Here is a 6,000-nt window from a genome sequence, read left to right as displayed (position 1 = left end):
AGGCATCTAATCCAAACGGTCCATGTGATGCGGAATCCCATGAAACCCCAAGGGACAAATTTTGACCCTGATCTAAAATTCTGGTGGGCCATGGCAAAGAGAAATGCAAATCAAGGTAGGAAACTGTTTTCATTTTCATGGCCCACCAAAGTTTTGGATCAAAGTAAAATTTGGGCCGGAGGGGTTCATGAGGTGCTGCTTTCACGTGGACCATTCAAATTTTAGAGTCACATCACGTGTGATGAGTTCTCGCACGAGTTAGAGAGAGAGAGAGAGAGAGAGAGAGAGAGAGTTCACCTAGTGAGGTAGCTTGTAGGGGGGAAACCTCCTGCTAGCGTCCAAAGTAGGAAACCGTCGTGATTGAATCCCCACCATTAAAAACTTAACAGGGTCCACTGGAATATGTATTTAACATCCAACCGGTTGATAAGGTCACAAAGATCCAGATGAAGAAACCACGTAAATGTAATCTTGATCCAAAATTTTCATGGCCCATATGAAGTTTTTAATGATCATTTCTACTATTTCATTACTATGGTCCACCTGAGATATGGATCTACTTCATTTTTTGGGTCGCGGCCTAAAATAAGTTTTCAATGAGGATGGACGGCATGGATGCAAGATGCATACATCACAGATGGCCCAACAATTAGGGATCCCACCCACCTCAGTGGATCTAGGGATCCACCGCTTCCTTTCCTTCGGTGTGGCCCACTTGAATTATAGGAAAAATTAGTTATTTTCCGTGAGCACACATCTAGTGCTTGGAGTGGATCTCATAGACACATAACTGAAGGCCTGTAAAAAGATCAAAGGTGCAGTTGGACCAAAAACAACCGTCCACCCAAATGATAATTTCCAATGCATCGTGTGTATGTGACATCCAACCCTTCTAATGGGTTGTCTCCAGTGTGAGGATCTCCTTGTAACAAAATGTTACACCCCCTGGGTTGATATTTGATGACTTAATCCCACCCAAACTAAATAAAGGAACCAAAATTCGGCAAATAAGGAACCCAAATCTAAATCTTACTGTTTGCACAAATGGTATGGGAACATTATTGATTATATACAACAATATGAAATAAGAATGCAATATGCTTGTGTATAAATCCTAAGAAAGGCCGCCAGTTAACCTAGAGACTCATTTAATTCTACTAAAGACTCCAATTTCAACCCGATCTCACAATTAGGGCCCATATGGCCGGGTGGATTGGAAGGGATTGAATGGTATCAGGGTGGATGGCATGGATTTCAAGGTGATGGTGTTGTCAGTGGATTGTCTTAAGATCCATGGGATTGCTATATCAAGTCTATTTGGCACGCCCAACCAATCCTGGCATTAAACCTTCCCATCCCTTCCAATCCCTCGAACCAAACACGTCCCAAGCAAATTTGAATGGATTAGGGTGGATTGGATGGGATTTAAAGGTAATGATGGGGTTGTCAGTGTATTGTCTTAAGATCCATGGGATTGCTATATCCCGGGATTAGATCACCTAGTCTGTTTGGCACGCCCGGCCAATCCCGGGATTTAACTTCCAATCCCTTCCAATACCATCCAATCCCTTCCAATCCGCCCGGCCAAACGGGCCCTTAGTGTTTTAACTCTAAGTGGGCATTAAATTTTCCCAATGTCAAGTCAATATGTCAAATGAAGACATTTATGGGACAGATTCCTCTATGTTGGAGGTCTTAGACATATCGGATTAGGAGCAAGATATGGAATATAACATGGTAGTTGTAGCAGTCACAGCTGCTGCGATGATAACAGCTTAGCATAAGACAAACTATATGAACGAAAATGCACAAGAACATCGGCGAGATTGGATAGGCTCTCAATCTGCACTTGCAATTATAAATGGTCCGGGGTCCACATGATACAATTACATTCATATACATAAGGAGGTCTTTATTCGCTTTTGAGACATTGTGAAAGATAAGTTAGACATGCGTGGTATATTCGGAATATCTCTAGAAGAAGAACTAGAGATGTTTCTACATACACTTAGTAATTATGTCAAGAACCGTGTAGTGCAACACCATTTCAATCATTCAGGAAACAATTAGCCGCCACTTCTATAGGGTACTTGCCGTAATCATCACATTACATCTTATCTTTTTCAAACTACCTGGAAATGAAGTCTCCCGAAATAATGTACGGTACAAGATTTTTTTGAATATTTTCAAGTTAGCATACATGCCTTATTCATTTCATGATTATCTTCAATTCATAAATAAAGTAGCAAAACAACTCATGAGATTTATTTAATGTAGGGTTGTGTTGGAGCCATAGATGACACACATATTCCAGCAATGGTTCCCTTGAAATAGCAACCCAAGTGGTGTAATCAAAGGGATTTGTTTTTCAAAATGTATTAGCAAGTTGCCCTTTTGATTTAAAGTTTCAATATGTTCTTGTCGAGTGGGAAGGGTCAACTACAGGTTCACGAGTGCTGACAAATACATTAACTTAGAAAGATAAGCACGTTATTCCAAAAGGTGCTAGCTTTATAACATCAATGTGTAATAAATATAAACATTACATATTTAATATTTGGTGACCCGTGCTCTATTCTCCTTATAGAAAAATATTTCCTAGTAGATATTGGTTTTCTGAACATGCCCAGTTTCTTAGCATAGTTTTGTAGGGTGCGGGACCACCATAAGGAATTTAGACAGGGTTGTCAACCAAGAGATATGAATGAATTTTTTAATCTTTGGCATTCATCATTACGAAATGCTATAGAACATACCTTTGGAGTATTGAAGGCACGACTTCCAATATTGAAACAGCCTCCACTTATCCATAAGTACACAAGCAAAGATATTTGTAGCATGTTGTATCTTGCATAATCATATTGTGGATGAAAATCAATGTGTAGACCTTGAGTCTTAAATAAATAAAAACAATGAAGATGAAGATGAAGATGAAGATGGCTAGGGACAAGGCCATTTTGAAGATACGCATGGTAATGTGGAAAATGAAGATAGATATGACATCTTAGATAGAGTTATCGAAGAAGGGCTTGACCAAGACGGTGTTTAGAGTGAAGTGGCAAGAGTTAGGAATGAAGGATTGAGATGAACCAAGTTTAGGTTAAGCATTGCCAAAGCAATGTAGGACAATAGAGAACTTGGACAATGTGCCAATTGATTGTATTGCAATATCTTTTTTAATTACAATAGATTATTGACTGCATATATTAAATTATTATTTTTTAGTAATCTTCATGATTTTTTTATGAATATCTCAATATTTGAATAATATGTTATCATGTTTTGCTTGAAATTGATTTTTTCTTATGTTATATCATATCATTATATGTTAAGATTTAGGAATGTCGCAACAAGCGAAAGCAAGTAACAACCGAAAATCAATCATTACTTGGACAACATTTATGGACAAGTGTATGACTAATATTTTGATTGAACAAGTAAGTTTTGAGTTTAGGAATAATCATGGTTTTAAGGCATCTACAATGAACGTGGTAGCAAATGCGGTTGTGGAGAAGTTTCATGTCCCTGCAGATGCAAATAACTGCGGGAATCATTTACGTACGTTGCGCACTTATTTCAATTTTTTTTTTTAAAAAAAAAAAAGAATCAAATAGTGGATTTGGTTGGGATGAGAAACACTTGTGCGTAACTGCAGAGGAAGATGTTTTGAAGGAATTTATTAAGGTTAGTTAAAAATTTTGTATCCTTCGCATTTTTCATATTTCTCTTATGGAGTTCATTTTGAAGATGATCTAATATCTACTCATTTTTTCTACAGCACACTCAAAAGCTACCAAAATAAATAAATAAATAAATAATAAGCCATTTTCACTCTACCATGATGTGGAGATTATATTTGGAGAAGACAATATTATGAGAAATATCACAAATAATGTTGTCGAATTTGCAAAAGATGCCCCACCACATCACCCGATAATATTCTAACATCTTCGTAACCATTTGGAGGATTTAGATCATATATACCATTGGGCGATGACATCTCAATGAGGACATATTTGCCAGTTGAACAGTAGGAGGAGGAATTGTTCCGTCAAATGTCAAAACATCATATTCAAGGCCGCTTAAGAAGAAGCTAACTCACCATGGGATATGATGCAAAGATTGGACCGCTTCTACAGCACTATCGATAAATACAATGAAAGAGAAATGGAATTGTCAATAAATGTGTGAGACAAGTTGAAGAAACTTACAACCATCAATGAAGACCTAATTTATGCATGCTTTTTCTTAATATTGAGCCTGAACTTAGATATACATGGCCGGAAAAGAATATTCCATTTTAGATTTTTCTTTTATAAATTATTTACAGATATTTTCTATTTGGATTGTTAAATACATATGTTTAAACTTATTAGAGTCTATTAATTTGGTTTATAGTTAATTGTTTATTTTCAATAGTTTTCATCATAAAATGGAATTTGAATTAGTAGGTCTACTTTTATGGCCAATAATTTGTTTGGTGTAAAAGTCGGCCACAGGCTTTATTGCAGTTGGGGTTATCCCAATGATCTATCTTACAAGAAGATTTTATATATCACTTGATAATTGTTAAAGGATTTACCACTCCAAGCTCTGTGGCACTTGAATACCTAATTACAAGGTAAAATCAAATTTCAAGTTATCCAAACACTTTACACCTGTAATCATCAGAATATTTGTAAACGGATTGCAACTTAAAAGACTATAGGCATCCAAATAACCCCTGTGTAATTTTTGGGCCATGGGGCCATCTATAGTAGGCCCCATTGTTCAAGACTTGTATGGATCTTTAAGATACAATGTTTTTCTATTTTCTGCTAATGTGCCAGTTGGGTAGAAATTTTGAGCTATGAAAATGGTGGGCCATAGCATGCACATCAATAATTAGCCCAATCTACTCGTAAGGTGGACCGCATCATATATTGAGTTAGACCACCGGTTGTCCATGAATTTTGACAATGCAACTTGCCTGATGGCCTTTTCACATGCAGTGATCTTTGTTATTGACGTAGAGGGATGGATGTGACGAGGTTAACCACTGTCTTCCTCAAGGATAACTACTCTGATTCCATAGAGTTTCCTGGACTCTTCATAAAGGTTTCTCAAATCCAGGAGGGAAGAAAAATAAAAAATATTTTTTAATAATTCTGAAAATAAATTGATTGATGATAAAAATAAGATTACAACCCTTTAAATAGTGATATCAAACTTAGGAAGAAGTTTCAGAATCAAAATCCAACTCAAACTCCCTAAAAACGCGATGTACTTATCATGATTTCTACTAGACTTCTAATTATGACCGTTATCGGAGAATCTTTCTTGTGGAAGCCAGCAGATAATGTGACTTTTTTCTTTTTCGTACGACCCCTTCTACCTTCGAAAGGGTTCAACCCATTTCGCGAAATACTCCGTCGCTACCAGAATCAAACAATGCCCTTCATCAACCGTGGGGGAGATCTTGCCGATGACATCTAAACCCCACATTGCTAAAGGCCAAGGGGCGGCTGTGGCATGATTTTTGTCCAAAAATAGTTAGTGTCCAATATGTCTTAACCACATTGTTCTCCTAAATTTTCTAAGCTGCACAACTCCTAAAGCTCAAAGGATCAATAGCTATGATTGAACTAAAACTCACTATAAATAGTAAAAACAAAATTAAAATGAATTTTTATTTGATAGAATCCCACAAATTTGGCATGGGCAACCCAATGTAAGAGGGTAGGTTGGCTAAAGTAGCTTCTCCTACCTCAAAATCATATATTGTATGTCGAATAGTGCATTCCGATCTGCGAGATGCGCCTACATTAGTATTCTGACGGTCATAATCACTTTCGCCTTCGATCAGGCCTTCTCCCGTCCATCTTGGCCATGAAATTGTTCGTGACCCCTCATGGCAGGACTATGAACAGTCGTGATCATACTCAAAATGGTCTGATTATGGATCTAGACACACATCATGTGGGTGGATGCCACCTTTGATTGCTTGTCATTCCTCTCAAG

This window comes from Magnolia sinica, chromosome 2, assembly GCF_029962835.1.
Source record: "Magnolia sinica isolate HGM2019 chromosome 2, MsV1, whole genome shotgun sequence".
Taxonomy (NCBI): domain Eukaryota; kingdom Viridiplantae; phylum Streptophyta; class Magnoliopsida; order Magnoliales; family Magnoliaceae; genus Magnolia; species Magnolia sinica.
The sequence above is the reverse complement of the archived record's forward strand: the minus strand, read 5'-3'. Positions refer to the sequence as shown.